Genomic DNA, 20,639 nt, shown 5'->3' with positions numbered 1-20,639 from the left:
CCACCCTATCAGCACACATTATTTCTACTTGCATCACCCATGGCTGACCTTAACAATAAATTATACATACAACATTATTTATACTTAGGCATGTGCAAAAATTTAAAATTCAGACCCTTTTGAATTCAGCCTGAATTAATCCAGGCTTATTCTGAAGCACCTGAAACACCTTTCTCTGGCTCAGATTCACCCAAATCAATTTGCTGCAATCTCAAGTGATTTGTTGCCATTAAAGTCAATGGGAAATTTTCCCTTTCTGTCATTTCCACAGTCTGGGGTGTGTGGATTTGAGATAGATGCATCAAATTTGCAATGTAGATGTAGAATCCACTTCTCAAAAAAAAAAAAAAGTTTGAAAAAGATTGGACCAGGGGGTCCAATTCTAGGAGCACCCAAAGAGGGTACCCCCATTCAACCTCTATTGTTTCCAATGGAGGGAGGAAATTCTCTGTTCTTGTCTCGACACCTGCTTTAGGTTTAAACCACCTGATCTCCACATGGCTATATAGCACCCAAATCTTGGTTCAGCAATTCAGCCAAGGCTGATTCGGGTGGTTTAACTCCGTCAATGAGGATCGGATTAGTCCCAAAAGTATCTGAATCCATATTGATTCAGGTTGATTGATTCTATTGATGCTGACTCATGGATGGTTCCATTCTCCTTCAGGTCCTCCTCTGGGTGCCAGTGCTAGGTTGAAGCAGTAAGTTTCTCACTACTGAATGCTCTCTAGAAAATCCCTCTGAATATTCCATCAAGTTTACTTACATGAACCAGCAACAACTTCCTAGAAGGGAAGCCCAGAGCCCTTCCTTCCCCCTTGCAGGGTTGGAAGCCATCCAACAAGAAAGAGAGATTCTTACAGATAAGGCCCCACGTAACTGGGTAGCTGAAAGCAGGGTTAGGCACCCGTGACCCAACATGTCTCATGTAACATGTATTGTGGTCTTTCTGCATATTTTCATTTGTTCACTTGCCAGACTGTCATCCCAACGTGGGGATATTGCTGAACTGCCCCTTGCTGGATGCTAGGAAGGACCTGGCAATGTTGCTTCTACAATGAATCCGAGTTTGGCCTAAGGCATCCCTTTTCAACCTTTTGACTATGGAGGAACCCCTGAAATAGTTTTCAGGCTTCAAGGAAACTCAGAAGTGGGGACCTGCCCCTTCAGAGAAGTGGGACCGGAAGTAAGATACAGAAGCCGAATAATCAATTGATTGATCATTTGCCATTTTCATCATGGAGAAAGAGACGAGGCCTGTAGAGTAAGGGGGGAAGTGGGCTCCAGAAACTTCTGAGATAGGCCGAATAAGCCAGGGGGACTTCTCATATAACCCTAGAGTTCCCGGAACCCTGGTTAGGAAACCCTTGACTAAGGAAAAGGGGGGGGGGGAGAAATTCTGCAACTAACTTCCCAGATGTTGCAAACATTTTCTCATTTACAGGCATGTTTGTTCTGAAAAACAGGTTGACCACATCACTCCTAAACCTACATCCTATCAGATCAATTATGACGCACGAAGCTTGCTTCTTTGAACTTATGAAATAAAGGCACGTAGTACAGTTTACACACCAAACCACATTCTTTCCCTCCAGACAATCGATAGTTGTCAAGAAAATAATATTCCTGCAAAAACGGTGGGCGTTTAATTTCCCTTTCATATAATTATTCTTTGTTCCAGGTAATTATATTTGTTAATAATGCAAAACAGGATTTTTATGTTCTTTGTTACTGTCATAGAATAGTGCCTTTGGAAATAAATTAAATTCTTTCTGATGATGATGATAACAATAATAACAATAATAACAATAATAACAATAATAACAATAACAACAATAATAACAATAAGAGACACGATACTCCATAATCTTATCAGGCAGAACAACCTCCTTAAGCCTTTAAATGCAAGGGAGTGGCGGGAAGGGAGTGGCGCAAGGGAGTGGCGGGAAATAAATCTAATAATAATAATAATAATAATAATAATAATATCCATACTAACATTTACAGTTTCTGATCTGGTGCATGATTGTCAATCATATTTAGAGTCAACAACATGCCATTCTTACCAGGATTTTTCATGGTAGAAGCTCACAGGATACCTTTCATGCAGCCCGTGAGAAATCAGTGGAGGTCTGCTATTAAGATGGTCTATGCGGTTTTCTCCATGGGCAGACGAGATGGGTGAAGAGACAAGCAGACCAGCAGGTCTAAGCTGCGGATGCTCTGGCCTGAGAAGGCTGGCCTCTCTGAGAGTTCTTGGGTTGCCACTTCCCTCCTGACAACTGGCAGGGGATGAGGGTGTAGAGGTGTCAGATGCAGGTTAGGAAACTCCTGGAGACTTGGGGGTGGGGCTAGGGCGGGCAGGGATCTCAGTGGGGTAAAATGCCATAGAGTTTCCCCCCAAAGTGTCCTTTTTCTCCAAGGGAACTGATCTCTGTACTCTGAGCAGCTGTAATTCCAAGGGATCCCCAAGTCCCACCTGGAGGCTGCTGTCCCTAAGAGCTAAGCCAGCTGCTGCCTATTCTAGCCCTCATGGGGAATATGGATACCATATTTGGCCTTCTGTAACACGACCACTAATGTTGATTTTCAACTCAACTCTAAGGATTCTTGGTTGATGACCTTCGTAGCCAGCTAGCCTTTTTGGGCCCCTCCCTCCTGTTTCAGTCATCGGTTGCCTTAGCCTTTCTAGGCCTTGAATGAATTCCAGATTGACCTCTGACAGACAAACTTCAGCCTACAGCTCAATTAAGGTTGCATTTTTTAAACTAAGAGATATCTGTGTAATGAGTAGGGTCAGAATGGTCTTTAAGGAGGACCAAGCCAGAACAATTCATGCTTAGAAAACGGGACTGTTTTTTGGAGTAAGGCAGAGAGCCTGAAATGAAGCCAAAGAGACAATTCTGACTTAACCTTGCTCTGTTTGTCCCTTATCCTGCCATTTTATTTTGTTTGATTTTAAAAAATCTGTAGGAATGCATTACTTTGTCTTTTTTTAATTTTTCTGAAAGAGTCCAAAGATTTTGGGATGAAAAATCTTCCCCATTTTGGATGGACAAAAAAGGCTAGCTCTTGTAACCGAGTTGCTAACAATGCCCTAAGATTTAAGTCAAGATTTGTCAGATCTCCCCAAAAGGGACATCTGTGGCAATGCCCATTCCATCCACAAAAGCATCTTGCAGACCGCACTAAAAATCCACCAAGAATTAAGGAGAGAGGAGAGATGGAGAAACTAACTCAAACATGAGCCCCGAACTGAGAAGAGAATTATCATTTTGCAAGATACAAGGTGATAAAATAATTGTGATTATAGGAGAACTTCAGGCCCCACTGAGGTTACAATCCAAAAAAGGGGGAAATACTGTGAAGAGCTAACAATAACTGGAGACTGTCAATATATCGCGCATATAGCATGCATTAATTAACACCATGAATCACAAAGATAATCCACAATAATGCAATAACTGCCGTCAAAAACCCACAGGCCATTGGTTCCCCAAAAGGTCCACTTACTGCAAGAAAAGCTTTCAGCTTAATGCAGGTTATCTTTTCCCTGCCTGGTGGAAAGTTGCCATGGCGTCACGATGCCAATTTGGGCTGGAACAAACATGCCACAAATATAATAAGAGTCCTAATATAAACTGAGGACCAACAGAACTCCTGGGTATGTTTTCTGTTTTGTATATCCTCCTCCAAGGTCAACTAGAACTCATACAAATGTTTTCTCATTTTCATATAAGTCTGGTGGACCCCAGATTTTCATAAGAATATTTCAAAGCATGCTGCTCACTTGGATGTTGACCGATCCTGCATTCCCTGTAATGGGTAAATCAGAGGTGTTCTTAAAACACGGAACACAGCAGGAATTAAATGTAAATTCCCCCTGCTTTTAGTCATGGGAATAATACTACTGTGATTTTAAGTACACTTTTCAAAGGGATTGTTATACAAGAAGGCAAAGCAATGTTCCAGGTACTCTGACGGAAGTGAATTTTTATTTTCATGTGCCAATACATGTGCCAATTGTATTCATGTGCCAATTGTATTTTTATTTTTAAGAAATACTCAAGATGGTTTTTGCTTTTGCAGCAGGAGGAAGGGGGCAGGAGGTAACCAAATTGAGAACTTAAATATTTAATGGCAAAGGGAAAGGAAAGAAAAATGGAAGTGTTAAAAACTTAACAGAAATGCAATATCAGAACAAAGGTGCCTCTCAGAAAGAGAGAGTTGCCCTTTCTTTCTGTAGCAGAGAGAATAGAAAAATACAGACTATGGTGAAAGGCCAGGGCAAGTTATCTGAAACAAATTTTTTGATCTCACAATATGATTTTATCATTCCCTTCTCCCTCCGCCTCCAAACATGACCCTGCGCTCCTCCATGTCACCTGTAAACCTGCCACAAAAGAAAGACTCCGCAGTCTGATGATTATAGTTATTTTAAGAGTTGGTTAAAAGATGAAGAATGAGGTTCATTTTCCCCCATAGTCTCCCAGAGAATATGGAAAAGGTCGGCAATGGGGTCAATGCAGCTCGTATAATACCAAATTGCTTTTTAAAGATGCTCTTGCAGAGATGGTACAAGTCTCCCATGGTTCACACTCATGTATAAGTATCTTCCTCTAGATGATAAATGAAAGATAATGAGGCCTTGGAGAAAGAGGGTATGCCCTGCTTCAAAAGATAGCATAGGGTTGGAGTTAACATGGTGGTGGTTGGTAAGGTAAGGCTGCCATGAACAGGTCCCCCCCAGCCCAGGAAACCCCATTGACATATTATTTGATAATTATGCACATTGCATTTTGTTATCTACCCCAGCCAATCTCAATGGGGGCCTAGGGGGCCCTGGCACATTTAAATGGGGAGACAGACTGAAAGATGGGAGAAGGGGGGCCCAAAGGGTTTGGGGGGGGGTTGGTCCCTGGGAACTGAACCAATGATATACCCATATTGTCACATATGATGTCATTAATTCCTAGAAAGTTCAACCTTCATCATGGGAAAGAAAATTAAATCATGTGATTCATTCCTTTGTGTGTGCTTGAATTTATGCACTCAAGGGGAAAAAAAGAATGCACATGCTTTTCCTGGTTGAATGTTCTAGAACACAGCTCATTGTGCAAGTGGCCGGCCTACCGCAGGGGGGCCCTGGAACCGGAGAATTGCTCCTAAAAGGCCTGTGGTTAAAAAATAGCAAGCTTAAAGAGATGTCGCTGGAGCACAGGCAGAAGAAGTTGTTGCAGGAGGATGGTGTAAGTGTTTTTTGACTTGCTCATTGACTGTTATGGGATTCTTTTCCTTTAAATTGGGACCTTCTGGCCAATGGCTTCTCAGAGCAACCCAAGGAGGGAGACACTCAGGCATTTCCTACATGGAGAAGTGATTGTGTGGTCAATAAGGTTTGCAATTTCAGAAGAAAGGAATACTTTTGTCCTCTCTCTCTCTCTCTCTCTCTCTCTCTTTCTCTCTCTCTGTGTGTGTGTGTGTGTGTGTGTGTGTGTCTGTTTGTGTAGAAGGGAATGCCACACAGCCCCCATCCCTGTCCCAAGCAGCTCTTTCCTCCAGGGGAACTGATCCCCACAATTTGGAGAGGAGCTTTCATTCTGGGGGTTCTCAAGTTCCACCTGGAGGCTGACATCTCTGAACAGTGTCAGGGATGCCAGCCCCCAGCTGGGACCTGGAGATCCCACTTCTGAGGTTTCCTGGAGCCTGAAGAATATTTCAGGGGCTTCTCAATGGTAAAAACTTTGAGAAAAGCTGACCTCGAGGCAGTAATTGAGAAACCCTCTGTAAGTTCTTTGCCAACCAATGTTTTTAATGCCATAGACCAGAGGTAGTCAACCTGTGGTCCTCCAGATGTTCATGGACTACAATTCTCACGAGCCCCTGCCAGCATTTGCTGGCAGGGGCTCATGGGAATTGTAGTTCATGAACATCTGGAGGACCACAGGTTGACTACCCCTGCCATAGACAACATCCCCACCCAAGCAGCCCTTTCCTCCAGAACTGATTTCTGCAGTCTTGAGAACAGCTTTCATTTTGGAGGTTCTCCAGGTCCTATCTGGAGGCTGGCATGGCTGAACTCTGGCAGGGATGCCATCCTCCATCTGGGACCTGGAGATCCCACTTCTGGGGTTTCTTGAGTCCTGAAGAATGTTTCGGGAATTTCCTAATGGAAAAAAAACATTGAGAAAAGCTGACATCACTATCACTAAACACTATAAAGTTGAACTTGCGTGCAGACGACTCACTCCCTACCAATTGCATGCATACAGCCAATAAAAGCCTCCCCCCTGAGAATGTGCACCCTTGAGTAAGTCAATGCCCCTGCCCTGGGAATGAGAGGGCAGGGGCTCTTGGAGTATGCCACCAATAGAGAGAAAACTCTGCCAATGAGGGCCAATGGTTTAAATTGTACTCTGCCAATGGCAACCAATCCGGTCCAATTGCATGCATACAGCCAGTAAAAGCCTCCCCCCTGAGAATGTGCACCCTTGAGTAAGTCAATGCCCCTGCCCTGGGAATGAGAGGGCAGGGGCTCTTGGAGTATGCCACCAATAGAGAGAAAACTCTGCCAATGAGGGCCAATGGTTTAAATTGTACTCTGCCAATGGCAACCAATCTGGTCCAATTGCATGCATACAGCCAGTAAAAGCCTCCACCCTGAGAATGTGCACCCTTGAGTAAGTCAATGCCCCTGCCCTGGGAATGAGAGGGCAGGGGCTCTTGGAGTATGCCACCAATAGAGAGAAAACTCTGCCAATGAGGGCCAATGGTTTAAATTGTACTCTGCCAATGGCAACCAATCCGGTCCAATTGCATGCATACAGCCAGTAAAAGCCTCCCCCCTGAGAATGTGCACCCTTGAGTAAGTCAATGCCCCTGCCCTGGGAATGAGAGGGCAGGGGCTCTTGGAGTATGCCACCAATAGAGAGAAAACTCTGCCAATGAGGGCCAATGGTTTAAATTGTACTCTGCCAATGGCAACCAATCTGGTCCAATTGCATGCATACAGCCAGTAAAAGCCTCCACCCTGAGAATGTGCACCCTTGAGTAAGTCAATGCCCCTGCCCTGGGAATGAGAGGGCAGGGGCTCTTGGAGTATGCCACCAATAGAGAGAAAACTCTGCCAATGAGGGCCAATGGTTTAAATTGTACTCTGCCAATGGCAACCAATCTGGTCCAATTGCATGCATACAGCCAGTAAAAGCCTCCACCCTGAGAATGTGCACCCTTGAGTAAGTCAATGCCCCTGCCCTGGGAATGAGAGGGCAGGGGCTCTTGGAGTATGCCACCAATAGAGAGAAAACTCTGCCAATGAGGGCCAATGGTTTAAATTGTACTCTGCCAATGGCAACCAATCTGGTCCAATTGCATGCATACAGCCAGTAAAAGCCTCCACCCTGAGAATGTGCACCCTTGAGTAAGTCAATGCCCCTGCCCTGGGAATGAGAGGGCAGGGGCTCTTGGAGTGTGCCACCAATAGAGAGAAAACTCTGCCAATGAGGGCCAATGGTTTAAATTGTACTCTGCCAATGGGAACCAATCTGGTCCAATTGCATGCATACAGCCAGTAAAAGCCTCCACCCTGAGAATGTGCACCCTTGAGTAAGTCAATGCCCCTGCCCTGGGAATGAGAGGGCAGGGGCTCTTGGAGAGTGCCACCAATAGAGAGAAAACTCTGCCAATGAGGGCCAATGGTTTAAATTGTACTCTGCCAATGGCAACCAATCTGGTCCAATTGCATGCATACAGCCAGTAAAAGCCTCCACCCTGAGAATGTGCACCCTTGAGTAAGTCAATGCCCCTGCCCTGGGAATGAGAGGGCAGGGGCTCTTGGAGTATGCCACCAATAGAGAGAAAACTCTGCCAATGAGGGCCAATGGTTTAAATTGTACTCTGCCAATGGCAACCAATCTGGTCCAATTGCATGCATACAGCCAGTAAAAGCCTCCACCCTGAGAATGTGCACCCTTGAGTAAGTCAATGCCCCTGCCCTGGGAATGAGAGGGCAGGGGCTCTTGGAGTATGCCACCAATAGAGAGAAAACTCTGCCAATGAGGGCCAATGGTTTAAATTGTACTCTGCCAATGGCAACCAATCTGGTCCAATTGCATGCATACAGCCAGTAAAAGCCTCCACCCTGAGAATGTGCACCCTTGAGTAAGTCAATGCCCCTGCCCTGGGAATGAGAGGGCAGGGGCTCTTGGAGTATGCCACCAATAGAGAGAAAACTCTGCCAATGAGGGCCAATGGTTTAAATTGTACTCTGCCAATGGCAACCAATCTGGTCCAATTGCATGCATACAGCCAGTAAAAGCCTCCACCCTGAGAATGTGCACCCTTGAGTAAGTCAATGCCCCTGCCCTGGGAATGAGAGGGCAGGGGCTCTTGGAGTATGCCACCAATAGAGAGAAAACTCTGCCAATGAGGGCCAATGGTTTAAATTGTACTCTGCCAATGGCAACCAATCTGGTCCAATTGCATGCATACAGCCAGTAAAAGCCTCCACCCTGAGAATGTGCACCCTTGAGTAAGTCAATGCCCCTGCCCTGGGAATGAGAGGGCAGGGGCTCTTGGAGTATGCCACCAATAGAGAGAAAACTCTGCCAATGAGGGCCAATGGTTTAAATTGTACTCCGCCAATGGCAACCAATCTGGTCCAATTGCATGCATACAGCCAGTAAAAGCCTCCACCCTGAGAATGTGCACCCTTGAGTAAGTCAATGCCCCTGCCCTGGGAATGTTTACTCATGAGTAAGTCATGGGCCTCAGCCAGGAAAACCTAATAAGCCTCCAACTTCGTGCCAGTGTCTGAGGTTTGCTGGGTGGAAGAGGAGCTGCTCTGCTGCTAGTAAGTTGCCCTGGCTCCTGACCTCTTTGGAGGACATGGGGGGGGGGGGTGAGCTGTCTCTTGATGCTGCCTCTGTGTGCCATCTGCAGGGGGCAGCTGTGGGAGGCCCAGCAATGCCCCCCTGCCAGCCCCCTGGGACTCAAGACATACAACTGATTTGGATTTAAGCTGATATTGAACTGAACTGAAGAACGTACTAATTGAAAGGTGTTCACTTCTTTAAGCAAATTTTGCTATTAAATATTTTCAGTAAAGGAAAACTAGTATGAATTATTTATTTAGCAATTATTCTTTAGCAATTACTGCCACCCAGCATTTCTCTTTGTTTCCCACCTGGAGCCTGGCATCCCTGCACCTCCATGGGATCCAAAGGGGGGGACGAATCTCTGTTACCTGCAACCGACCTACAGTTTCAGCAAATCCCCAGTTCCCAACCTCTCCCATCCTGCAACCTCTCTGCCAAAGAGTTCCCACCTCCCAAGGAAGCCCTTTCATCTCACAGTCAGAGTAGTTCAGCAGTGGAATAGGCTGCCTAAGGAGGTGGTGAGCTCCCCCTCACTGGCAGTCTTCAAGTAAAGGTTGGATACACACTTTTCTTGGATGCTTTAGGATGCTTTGTGCTGATCCTGCGTTGAGCAGGGGGTTGGACTAGATGGCCTGTATGGCCCCTTCCAACTCTATGATTCTATGATTCTGTGAGTCTATGATTCTGTTTTAGAGTGCCCCCTCCAAAAAAGTCATTTCCCCCTGGGGAACTGATCTCTATAGTCCAATTCCAGGAGATTTCCAGGCCCCATCTGGGGGTTGGTGACCCCTGGGTCAGAAATGTTCCTTGAGGTTTGGAGGTGGGGCCTCAAGAGTCCAAGGATGGACAGGAGCTTTTGCCATGTAGCCAGCCCCCAGGAAGGCCTCTGAAATTGAAACAACAGAAGGAACAGAAGCCCCACCCAAGGAGAGATATGGAAACAGAAGCACCTCCAAGCTGTAGGCAAAGTGAAATGTTCTGGATGGCCTCTTCCAAAGTTCTCAACCTTTTGGGCGAAATACATCAACCAAAAGCAGCTTGTAAATTGGAAATGCCCCTTTCACGGCCACTGTGGTCTGAGAGATACAAGCGTGGCTCTAGACAAGGCATCCAGCAAGTGGCCCTTTCGTCCCGGTTTGTGTCAACTGCTGTCAAGACGCAGCCAGCTCTGTAGGGCAGGCTTTCATGGTGGCCATGGAAGGGTTTCCCAAATGGGTGGGACTTGATTGATTTTTTAATATATATTTAAAATTTGTTAAACATTTTTGGGGAATGTACCACATCTGGACATGTTGACCCTCCCTCCCAAAATGGCCGATGATGGGCCTGAAGAAGGGGGGAAGGTGGTGGGGGGAAGGTGTGTAGACAGCTCTGCTTCCCAACTGTACTTGGTACGATCAAAGCACTTCTGGGGTTCCTCAAGGCCTGAAGAATATTTCGTGGGTTTCTCAATGACGAAAAAGTTGAGAAAGGCTGCTGTAGGGTTTTCAGGGCAATAGAGAAACAGAGGTGGTTTACGGTTGCTTTTCTCTGCCTAGTAACCCTGGGATTCCTTGGTGGAATCCCATCCAAGTTCTAATCAAGGCTGATACTGCTTAGCTCCCAGGATCTGACCAGATCCAGTTGGCCCAGGCCAGGGGTAGTCAAACTGCGGCCCTCCAGATGTCCATGGACTACAATTCCCATCAGCCCCTGCCAGCGAACGCTGGCAGGGGCTGATGGGAATTGTAGTCCACGGACATCTGGAGGGCCGCAGTTTGACTACCCCTGGCCCAGGCCATCCAAGACATAGTTGTCTAACCTATTTCTGCCCTTTGGCCGGTCCCATGTAATACTAAACCAAATTACGACACTAATATTTTGAAAGCCTTCTAACTTTTCCAAAGTACCCAGGAATTTGTCACCAGAAATTCTGACAGGCCTTTCTTATGGCCTGTTCCTAATTCATGACTCTCCTACTTGTGAATCAAAAATTCAAATATATTGCGTCGAAGTAGCAAAACATGGAAGTCAGCCGCAGTAAATTCAGGAACGCCTGGGGTCCATCGCCGCTCAGAGCTATCAATACAGGCCAGCTGGTACTATGTCTTTTTCATAGTTCACTATAGATCTCGTAGTCTGAGCACTCCTGAGGTCATAAATATATTTCAATTGATTGCCCACAAATGTTCTGAGTTCTTGTTCTGAACCAATCTGTGTTTATGGCTGCCTTCATGGCCGCTCCTCTGACTTATTAATCACATCCTGATATCCACGCTGGAATTCAGGAAACAGTTGATTTTCATAATGGCAACACAAAGTGTGTGTGTGTGTGTGTAAGGATAGGGTTGGGCGCTTTGGCTGCCAAAGCGGCCGTTCCAGCCCGAAGCACCCAGCGCCACGCCCAACCCTAAAATATGAATGATGGATTCACCTTCCAACTGCTGAAACAATCAGGCTTAGCATTGTGACTGGGAAACGGCAGAGATGGAATTATGTCCCTAGTCGGCCCACAGAAACAGCCTTGAGGAAATCACGAGACCACAGCAATTCCTCTTTTACAACATATTCTGGGTGCAGGAATGCAGGGAAGAACAAGAACAATACCACACCACTGACATAAATGAATACTGTGGTAAACTGTGTATGGCTAAGTCCCAATCATTAAAAAAAAATCCCCCCTATTTCAGTGTCCTTTAATGAGAAATGCAACACAATGCAGAGCAAAATTCCGCAAACAGGAAGAGATGGGATGAGGGGAAACCACTGACCCCAAAGAATAAGAAACATTTGCTGTCCAGTTGCAGCTGACTCATAGACCCACAGAATCCTAGAGTGGGAAGGGGCCATGCAGGCCATCTAGCCCCACCCCTTGCTCAATACAGGATCAGCCTCCAGCATCCAGGAGAAGGATCTGTCCAGCCACTGCTTGAAAACCCCCAGTGAGGGCAGTTGATTCCACTGCTCGACTACTCTGACTCTGAATTCCACCCCTCCGAAATCTAACGGCTACCACCCTACATGGAGTTTAAACCCATCCTTGCATGTCCCGTCCTCTGCTGCCAACAGGAACCTTTCCCTGCCCTTCTCTAAGTGACAACCTTTCAGATACTTAAGGGCAACCATCATGTCCCCTCTCAGCCTCTTCCCCAGGCTGAACATTCCCAAGTCCCTCAGCCTCAGACTTGTGGTGACTCTAGTGCCAGGGTGCTCAAAGCAAAAGATGAGCAAAGATTCTGCATAGCAGCTCCAGTCTTCCTTTCCAAGTACTGACCATGCCCCACCTTGCCGGCACCCAAGCCCCGACAAACTCATCCCTACACAAAAGGAAAACCAGGAAATCAAACTGCTTTTTCACTTTGGTATTTGAGCCAATACATCCTCGATGACTCTTTCTAACTCTTCTACATTTCCACTGGCAACCAGCCCTTTACCATTTTTGGGCCCCGTTGTTTTTTTAAAAAGGAACACTTTAAAGAAAACTAGGGTTGTGCACTGTGGCGCACTCCGGCTGCTTTGCCGAGCACCGAAGCCCGAGTCTATGCCTTCTTGAGCCACCAATGGCCAGCCTGCAAGTCAATACGATAGCCACAAAATAAGCACCTGATGTGTCCACATGATAAACGGCCAATTGCTGCCCAAAACACTAAAGTGTTATCAGCCGGGTGAGCTACTTCACATTCTGGAGCACTTTTTTCAAAAGTGAAAAATGGCAGAGGCCTAGCAGGAGAGGAATATTTGCCGTTCGGAAGCTTATTTTTATTTTTCAACGGATGTGAAGCAGGTTGGAAGCTTCTAATCACTCTCCACCAGTCTCACCGAGTACATTTTCAACATGGTTTCATTTGTTTCTCGTGGCCACTCAAGGCACACCTCTCAAACATTTAACACACACCTCAGAAAGAATGGGGCACTTCACCATCTGCAGCCGCATTAAGGCCTTTACACAACGCAGGAGGAAAGAGGTGTTTGAGTCCTTGGCTGATCGTCAGAGAAATGTTCTGAACAGCTGATCATCTGTGACAAAAGACATCATTAACGACAGACTTGGAACCACTGACATGGCGATGTGGACATCAGAAAGCGTGTCGTCAACGTGCCAGGAAACACAACACAGTCTTCTTTCGAGGAATAAGACCTGGGAACAAACTGAAAAGCAACAACCAAACAGTAGTATTCATAATTTAGGGTTGTACGATTCGGCACCCGAAAATTCAGTAGGGTTGCACAAGAGGTGTTTAAAACTCTGTCACAGAAGCATGTTCTTTGAGGTAACTGTGACATTTTGTTCTAGAAATAATCTCCTTGCTGGGAAGTGTAAGACATGCCTGAGGTCATTTAATCACATTTGCACCATTGCAGCAAATTATTAACACACACTTATAAGTCATTCTACTAGCCCATGCCTGGATGCACATTGTACGAGATAAACGTTTCCAGCTAAGTTTAGGTGAACGCATCTCCCCTCGCTGGCTTTGCACATCCTTTCGAGCAGAATATGTTTTCTTTTTCCTGATGCCACTATTCATGGCTGCGGAAAATTAATATGTATATCAATGTAGGCCATCCTGAGCAAAGATTGTACAACTTTCTGTGTGGCAGCAGAGAGAGGGTGTGTTATACCAATGAATACTGAAGCTTCCACAGGTGACAAATGCTTGAGGTTCTCACAATCAAAATAACATTGTTTGGATCCAAACTTTTCCAAATAAAGATATGAAGACTTATGGGGGAAATGGGGAAAATATGTACAGAGGGAGACGTTTTAAAGGTCTTTTTCCCATTGGGAAATTCAGAGGAGAGTCACCTTTGAAATGTTTTCTCTTCTGGAAGGAGTAAAATGCTTTTAAAGGTTTTTAACTAAAATGTTTGGCATATCAGGTTCCAAAGCATCAGATAAGAGCCTCTTGTGGCGCAGAGTGGCAAGGCAGCAGACGTGCAGTCTGAAAGCTCTGCCCATGAGGCTGGGAGTTCGATCCCAGCATCTGGCTCAAGGTTGACTCAGCCTTCCATCCTTCCGAGGTCGGCAAAATGAGTACCCAGCTTGCTGGGGGGTAAACGGTAATGACTGGGGAAGGCACTGGCAAACCACCCCGTATTGAGTCTGCCATGAAAACGCTAGAGGGCGTCACCCCGAGGGTCAGACATGACTCGGTGCTTGCACAGGGGATACCTTTACCTTTACCTTAAAGCATCAGATAATGATAACAGCAGGCCCAGTGTTTGGTGGGGAGGGATAAGGAGATGGTAAAACACCACCCAGCTCTTATTTACATACAAGAAGCAACACACAACTTTCTAGAATTTTTTTTTTAAGTCACAATTTTATTGGTAACAGCAGGGTTTTGTGACACACAGGGGGTTCTTCACTAGGGTTGTGCGATTTGGCCTCCGCGGCGCTGGCTGCTACGGGTGGGAACGGCCACTTTGGCGGCCAGAAAGCACAACCCTTTCCTTCACAGTCCTAGAAGGCTTTCCTGAATGGATGGGAGTTCATTAATTATTTAATATATTTTTTAAAACCTGTGAAACGTTTATTGGGTGATAATATATATATTATGCCGAGCTGGGCATGTCCCCTGGTGTCCTCACCTCCATATCCCTTAAGTAGATCTCTCACATTTGGGGGCAAAAGGATAGGCAGGCCACAGATTCCCTGAAATGGATCCAGCTCCATGTTGAATGCAGTGAAATGGATCCAGCTCCATGTTGAATGTAGTTGTGACAGAAGAGGAAACAAAACTGGGGTACACAATTACAAAGAAACCCCCCAATGAAGCAGATAAATGGTGGAAACCTTTTTAAAAACCTAAAGAGGAGGTGGACAGGCAAAGCCATGAGGCCAACTGAAGGCTGTGTGGAGCAGAACGCCTTATACCCAGTCCAGGTGAACGAAAATAGGACCTCCCAGTGGCTGCCCAGGCTCCTGACGGAAGGACAAAGAGCACCGTGCTGCCATGAAAGTCTCTCCCTCTGCCTCCAGCCACGCTGTGTCATGGCTTCCAAGCCAGCAGAATGCCATGTAGTCTCCTCCTTCACCCACTGTGGGTCGACCAACAAGGCTCACAGGGAGTCTGTGGCCCCACCCTCCTACAAATACTTTAGACAAGCCTTTTTCAACCATCTGACCATGCACATTTTTTCATGCTTTGAGGAATGCTGGGAGCAGTGACCTGCCCCTTCAGAAAAGCAGGTGTGGAAGTAAGATGTGGGGCCAGCCAATCAATGGATCCATCATCTACCCTTTTCATTGTGGAGAAAGAGATGAGGCCTGCTGGATGTCGGGTGATGTCAGTGGCCATCCAGACTTTTGCATATACTCTGGGGAGCCCCTGCATATACCCTGGGTTACCCCTGGTTGGGAATCCCTTATTATAGACATATGCAACACATTTTCACACACCTATTTAGGAATTGTGTGTAAACTGGGCTGCAGTTCATATGCCGTCATGCATTTGACAATACCTTTCTAAAGAGTTCTGTGTTCTTTATGCTATAAAGCTCGGTATGCTAGCAATTGTATTACAACCACGGGTGAGTACGTCTGTGTGAATAATTTAATTTTAATGTGACAAATATTTCTACCCTGCTTATCTTTTGGAAAGCAGGTCTCAAAGCAAAAGAGCTTCCCAAAGAGAGTAACCATCTAAAACCACAAGAACGGCCATTTTAAAAAGCGCCATGGGGTGAGGCAGCCCTCAATAGGAAGCCCTCCCTTGGCACATGCAAGATAAAACACAGTCTGCTGTTTACTACAGAAATATGTTTTCTAATTTCAGCTTTCGGTTTTTCTCCCCCCCACCCCCCACCTCTCAAGCTTCAAAAACATACATACTAAGGGTGCCATAGGGTGCCATACATTGCAACGTTTGCACAAGTATTTATTTTATTTATTTATTATTTGATTTACTAGCAAGAAAGCAGGCTAAATGCAGCGGGCGCTAGCGGGGCAATGGGTGGGGGAGAGGTGGGGGGAACAGGGAGAGGCAGCTCATGCGAGGGGCGTAGCAGCCTCCCTTCTCCTCTCTCACCTTCCCCAGGCAAGGGGGTGGGGCGAGGGCGGGGCTGCTTAATGTCTGGCAGTCCTCGGTGTGGCTGCCGCTGCTGCCGCAGCCACCACCTCAATGCCTCTGGCGGCACCTTGCAGTCTCCACCAGCGCTGGGCAGCCTCCTTTGCTGCTTTGGAGTCTCTGCCGCTGCCAGGCAGGCTCTGCTGCCGCCTTGGAGACTGTGGTGCCACCGGGGCTGCCTCGCCACCTCGCCGCATGCACACCTCACGGCCAGGTTTTGAGTGCGGCCAATCCAGGGGCTGGCCCAATGCAGGCCACACCCGAATTGGCCTATAGAGCGGAAGCGGAGTACGGACACCCGGACAGGCCCAGACACCGCTCCACCCTTAGTGGCTCTTCTCAATTATATCGAAGAGCCACTATGTGGTGCAGATATGCCGCCACTCTTGGCTCAGCGGTTTACAATAAAAATATATTACATTTAATAAACTATATATTACATTTGCCGAGTCGCTTGGTGGAAACAAACTGGACTTGTATAGAGTCGTCTCTCTTCAGTTTCAGTCATTCTTTTATTCTTATTTCACACAAGTCCCGACGCGTTTCGCCTACAGCTTTTTCAAGGGACGGTTTTTATATTGAAGGACCAACTTCAACTTATTATGGAATCCCTTGACAGAGTATAAGGTCATACAACAGCTCAACTTAGCTTGTGGCGTTTCAGGTGCTGTATTAAAGGACTGTGGCATTAGGGAGGTTGAGAACCACTGTCCTAGGGGTTATGGGGCCTTCCCCAGGAGTTCGGATGGCCCCTGATATCACTAGATGTCACTGGAGCCCACTTCCCCTGTTGGCCTACTGGCCTTGTCCCTTTCTCCACAATGGGAACAGTAAGTGATCGATTGATTGGCTGGCTCACACCTCTTACTTCTTTGCCCTCTGAAGGGGCATGTCACCACTTCTGGGGTTTCTTGAAGCCTGAAAAACTTTTCAGGGGTTCTTCCACTGTCAAAAGTTTGAAAAAGGCTAGTTTAGGCAGCCTGTAGCAGGTTCTGCAAAAATCTGGTGCTTTATTCATTCAGTCTGTGGTAGGTGGTCTCTTTTTGGGTATTCATCTGATTCACATTACAGAGCACTGGACTATTTTTTTTTAAACCCAAACCCTGAGAGATGTATCACTTCAGATGCAATATGCATGTTTTAATTATGCCCAAAGGGAGCTATTACAAATTATGGAAATAGTCCAGCCAACATAAAGCACTTTTAAGTCCCATTGATTTTAATGGGATAGATGTAAACCACATGCCTGTTAAAATCAATGGAACTTAAAAAGGGCTTAGTGATGCCCTATATGAGGGCAGTAAGGCGAGGTGTAAATTTTATAAAACAAATTGCAGAAAAATAAATAATAAATGATAAAAGTTAGTTCCCGTCCCACCCTGTGAGCGACTTCAAGGAGCTAGGCTGGTCCGTAGAAAAACCCAAGAACAAAAGTCAGAGGAATGCCTTTTGACTCATGAAAACCAAAACTTCACAAAAAATGTTTAGTCATAAGTTCCTCTAAGTTCAGTGAGACTTACTGCCAGACGGTGTGGGGGTGTGGCTGAAGTGTCCGACTAGGATCTGAGAGACCCTGCTTTGATCCCCATTCTGCTACAGAAGCTCACTGGGTGACTTTTGAACCAGTAATTCGGCCTCAGCCCAACCCACCTCATAGTGAAGGGACAATGTAAGCTGATTGGGGTCCCCACTGGAGAGAAGGCCGTGGTACAAAGGAAGCAAACAAATAAATGTACCCAAGGTATGATCTAGTAGGCATCACAGAAGCTTGGTGGAATGATTCTTATGACTGGAATGTAATAGTGGATGGATATGAACTGTTCAGAAAAAACAGAATAGATCGAAGAGGTGGAGGAGTGGCACTGTATGTGAGGAAAGAGCTTACCTGTCAGGAAATTCTAGTGAAGGAGAGTATATATACAGTGGAAAGCATCTGGGTGAAAATAAGCGAGGGGAAAACAAACAGTGTGGTGGTTGGTGTCTGCTACCGACCGCCTGACTAACGAGAGGATGTGGATGCTGCACTTTGTGAGCAGCTTGAGAAAATATCCAAGCGGCAGGACCTTGTCATCATGGGTGACTTCAATTTCCCAGATGTGTGCTGGAAAACAAACTCTGCGAAGCGTCCTCAGTCATGCAACTTTCTGATCTGCCTGGGTGACAATTTCATTTATCAAATGGTAGATGAACCCACAAGAGGTTCAGCCATACTGGACTTAATATTGACCAACAGGCAAGAGTTGGTGGATGAGGTGAAGGAGGTGGGGACCCTAGGGGGAAGTGACCATGTCCTCATAGAATTCCTTTTGAGATGTGGAGGCAAGGAAGCTTGTAGCCAGACACGGACGTTGGCCCACTGTTGGGTGCAGATGGACAACATCTAACGGAGGATGCAGAGAAAGCAGAAAGGCTCAGCGCCTATTTTACATCTGTTTTTTCCCACAGGTCAAAGGGTTTAGGCACATCTAGAGATGGCAGTAGCCAAGAGATAGTGTCTGGGTGGCAGGTTGAAATGGACAGAGAGGTTGTTGAGAAGCATTTAGCTGCACTGGATGAGTTCAAATCCCCTGGTCCGGATAAAATGCACCCGAGAGTACTCAAAGAACTTGCAGAACCCTTGTCCATCATCTTCAGGACCTCTTTAAGGACTGGAGATGTCCCGGAGGACTGGAAGAGAGCAAACATTATTCTGATCTTCAAAAAAGGGAGGAAGGATGACCCGGGAAACTACAGATCAGTAAGTCTATCTTCTGTGGGGAAGATAATGGAGTAGATATTAAAGGGAGCGATCTACAAACATCTGGAGGACAATTTGGTGATCCATGGAAGTCAGCATGGATTTGTCTCCAACAGGTCGTGTCAGACCAACCTGGTTTCCTTTTCTGACCAAGTAACAGGTTTGCTGGATCATGGAAATTCGGTTGATGTCATTATCTTGGATTTTAATAAAGCTTTTGATAAGGTTTATTTGAGGCAAAAAGATGAGGTATACCCACCATGGCCTCCCAGACACAAACACCTGTTGGCTCTGAGGCAGGCACCCAGTGCTGGGGCTTAGCTCACCAATTCCCCCACATACGTGGGTTTGCCAGCACAGCGTCATTCTCAAATAGGAACCACATGGACTCAAAAAATCTTCTAAGGATGGACAAGTATTTTGCTAAATGCAGAAGATTAGGAGGTCAGAAAGGTGGTGATGGGAAGAAGGACCCAATCCAAGGAAGTCAGCATGGATTTGTCTCCAACAGGTCCTGTCAGACCAACCTGGTTTCCTTTTTTGACCAAGTGACAGGTTTGCTGGATCGTGGAAATTTGGTTGATGTCGTTTACTTGGATTTTAGTAAAGCTTTTGATAAGGTTCCCCATGATGTTCTGATGGATAAGTTGAAGGACTGCAATCTGGATTTTCAGATAGTTAGGTGGATAGGGAATTGGTTAGAGAACCGCACTCAAAGAGTTGTTGTCAATGGTGGATGACAACACCATTAGCTAGATGGAAACCAAAACATTAAAAAAAAAAGTTTTGATTAGGGATGGAACAAATTTGCAGTGTCTGTCCTCCAAGGCACTCATAGATTTCATTCATTCATTTGTTCATTTGTTTGTTGTTTGTTCATTCATTCGTTGTCTGCCTTTCTCATGGGGGACTCGAAGCACAGAGTGAATCTGTCCAATCAACAAAATGTTGCATCCAATAATCAGTGGATTAGGATTGTAGAAGACTGGATCTACCAGAAGGAACTGAAGCATAGCATAAATATTAACATGACACATTAAATAAATATTTTTTTTATTTTTATAACCCACCTTTTCCATGAGGCTCAGGAAGGGTAGTATCAAATCAATTAAGCACAGTCCTACATACCATTAAAATAGTATCCTAAAACAGTTAAACTGTTTCCCATCTTCTCTAATGCAACCACCAATTTACTTGCATACTATTGTTCCATTGTTTTTTCTCTCAGTTTCCCCCCTCAATGTCAAGTGCTGGAAGAACTCACAACGTACTTCTATAATAAGAAAGCTTTATTGAGAAGTTACTTCAGACACCATAACTAGCGAAGTCAAATCTGCCCAAAGATACACTTGCAGACCCTTTTCAAGAGAATTCTCCCGCCCAAAACTTGAAAGGTTTCCAAGGGGAGGGGGGAAGGAGCACCAGGTGCAACAAACCAGGGAGTGTTACTTTTCACACGTCCTTGGGCTGCCCGGCGCCCACTGACAAGATAACAGTTTTTGTTACAAAGAGCAGGTCTTGCTGGCCGGTTCAAAAGACAAATAGTTCACAGCAAATCATGATAGCAGGGTACAGCAGACAGGTTTCGATTTCAGGCAGGCAGCTAAATATAATGGGTCGAGGTTACACAGAGACCCAAAAGCAAAAGGTAAAACTAAGGCTAAGAAAACATGGAGAGGCTCAGGCAAATATAGAGATTCATGGCAGAGAGCAGGCACTGATCCTGACACTTAATATTTGAGTCGGTGTTTCATTGTGGACATCAGCCAGTTAGATATGATGGCCTGGCAGAATAGCTCTGTCTTACAGGCCCTGTGGAAATGGTAAAGGGGGCCCTGCTCTAAGTTGGCAGAGCATTACACCAGGCTGGTGCCAGGACCAAAAAAGCCCTGGATCTGGGCTGAGGCTGTACTCACAACCTTCCCCACTGTGGATCCTGCTGAATTCTGATTGATCTGAACCCAAATCTTCCAACAG

Source organism: Paroedura picta, chromosome 2, assembly GCF_049243985.1.
Source record: "Paroedura picta isolate Pp20150507F chromosome 2, Ppicta_v3.0, whole genome shotgun sequence".
Taxonomy (NCBI): domain Eukaryota; kingdom Metazoa; phylum Chordata; class Lepidosauria; order Squamata; family Gekkonidae; genus Paroedura; species Paroedura picta.
Note: the sequence above shows the minus strand (reverse complement) of the source record.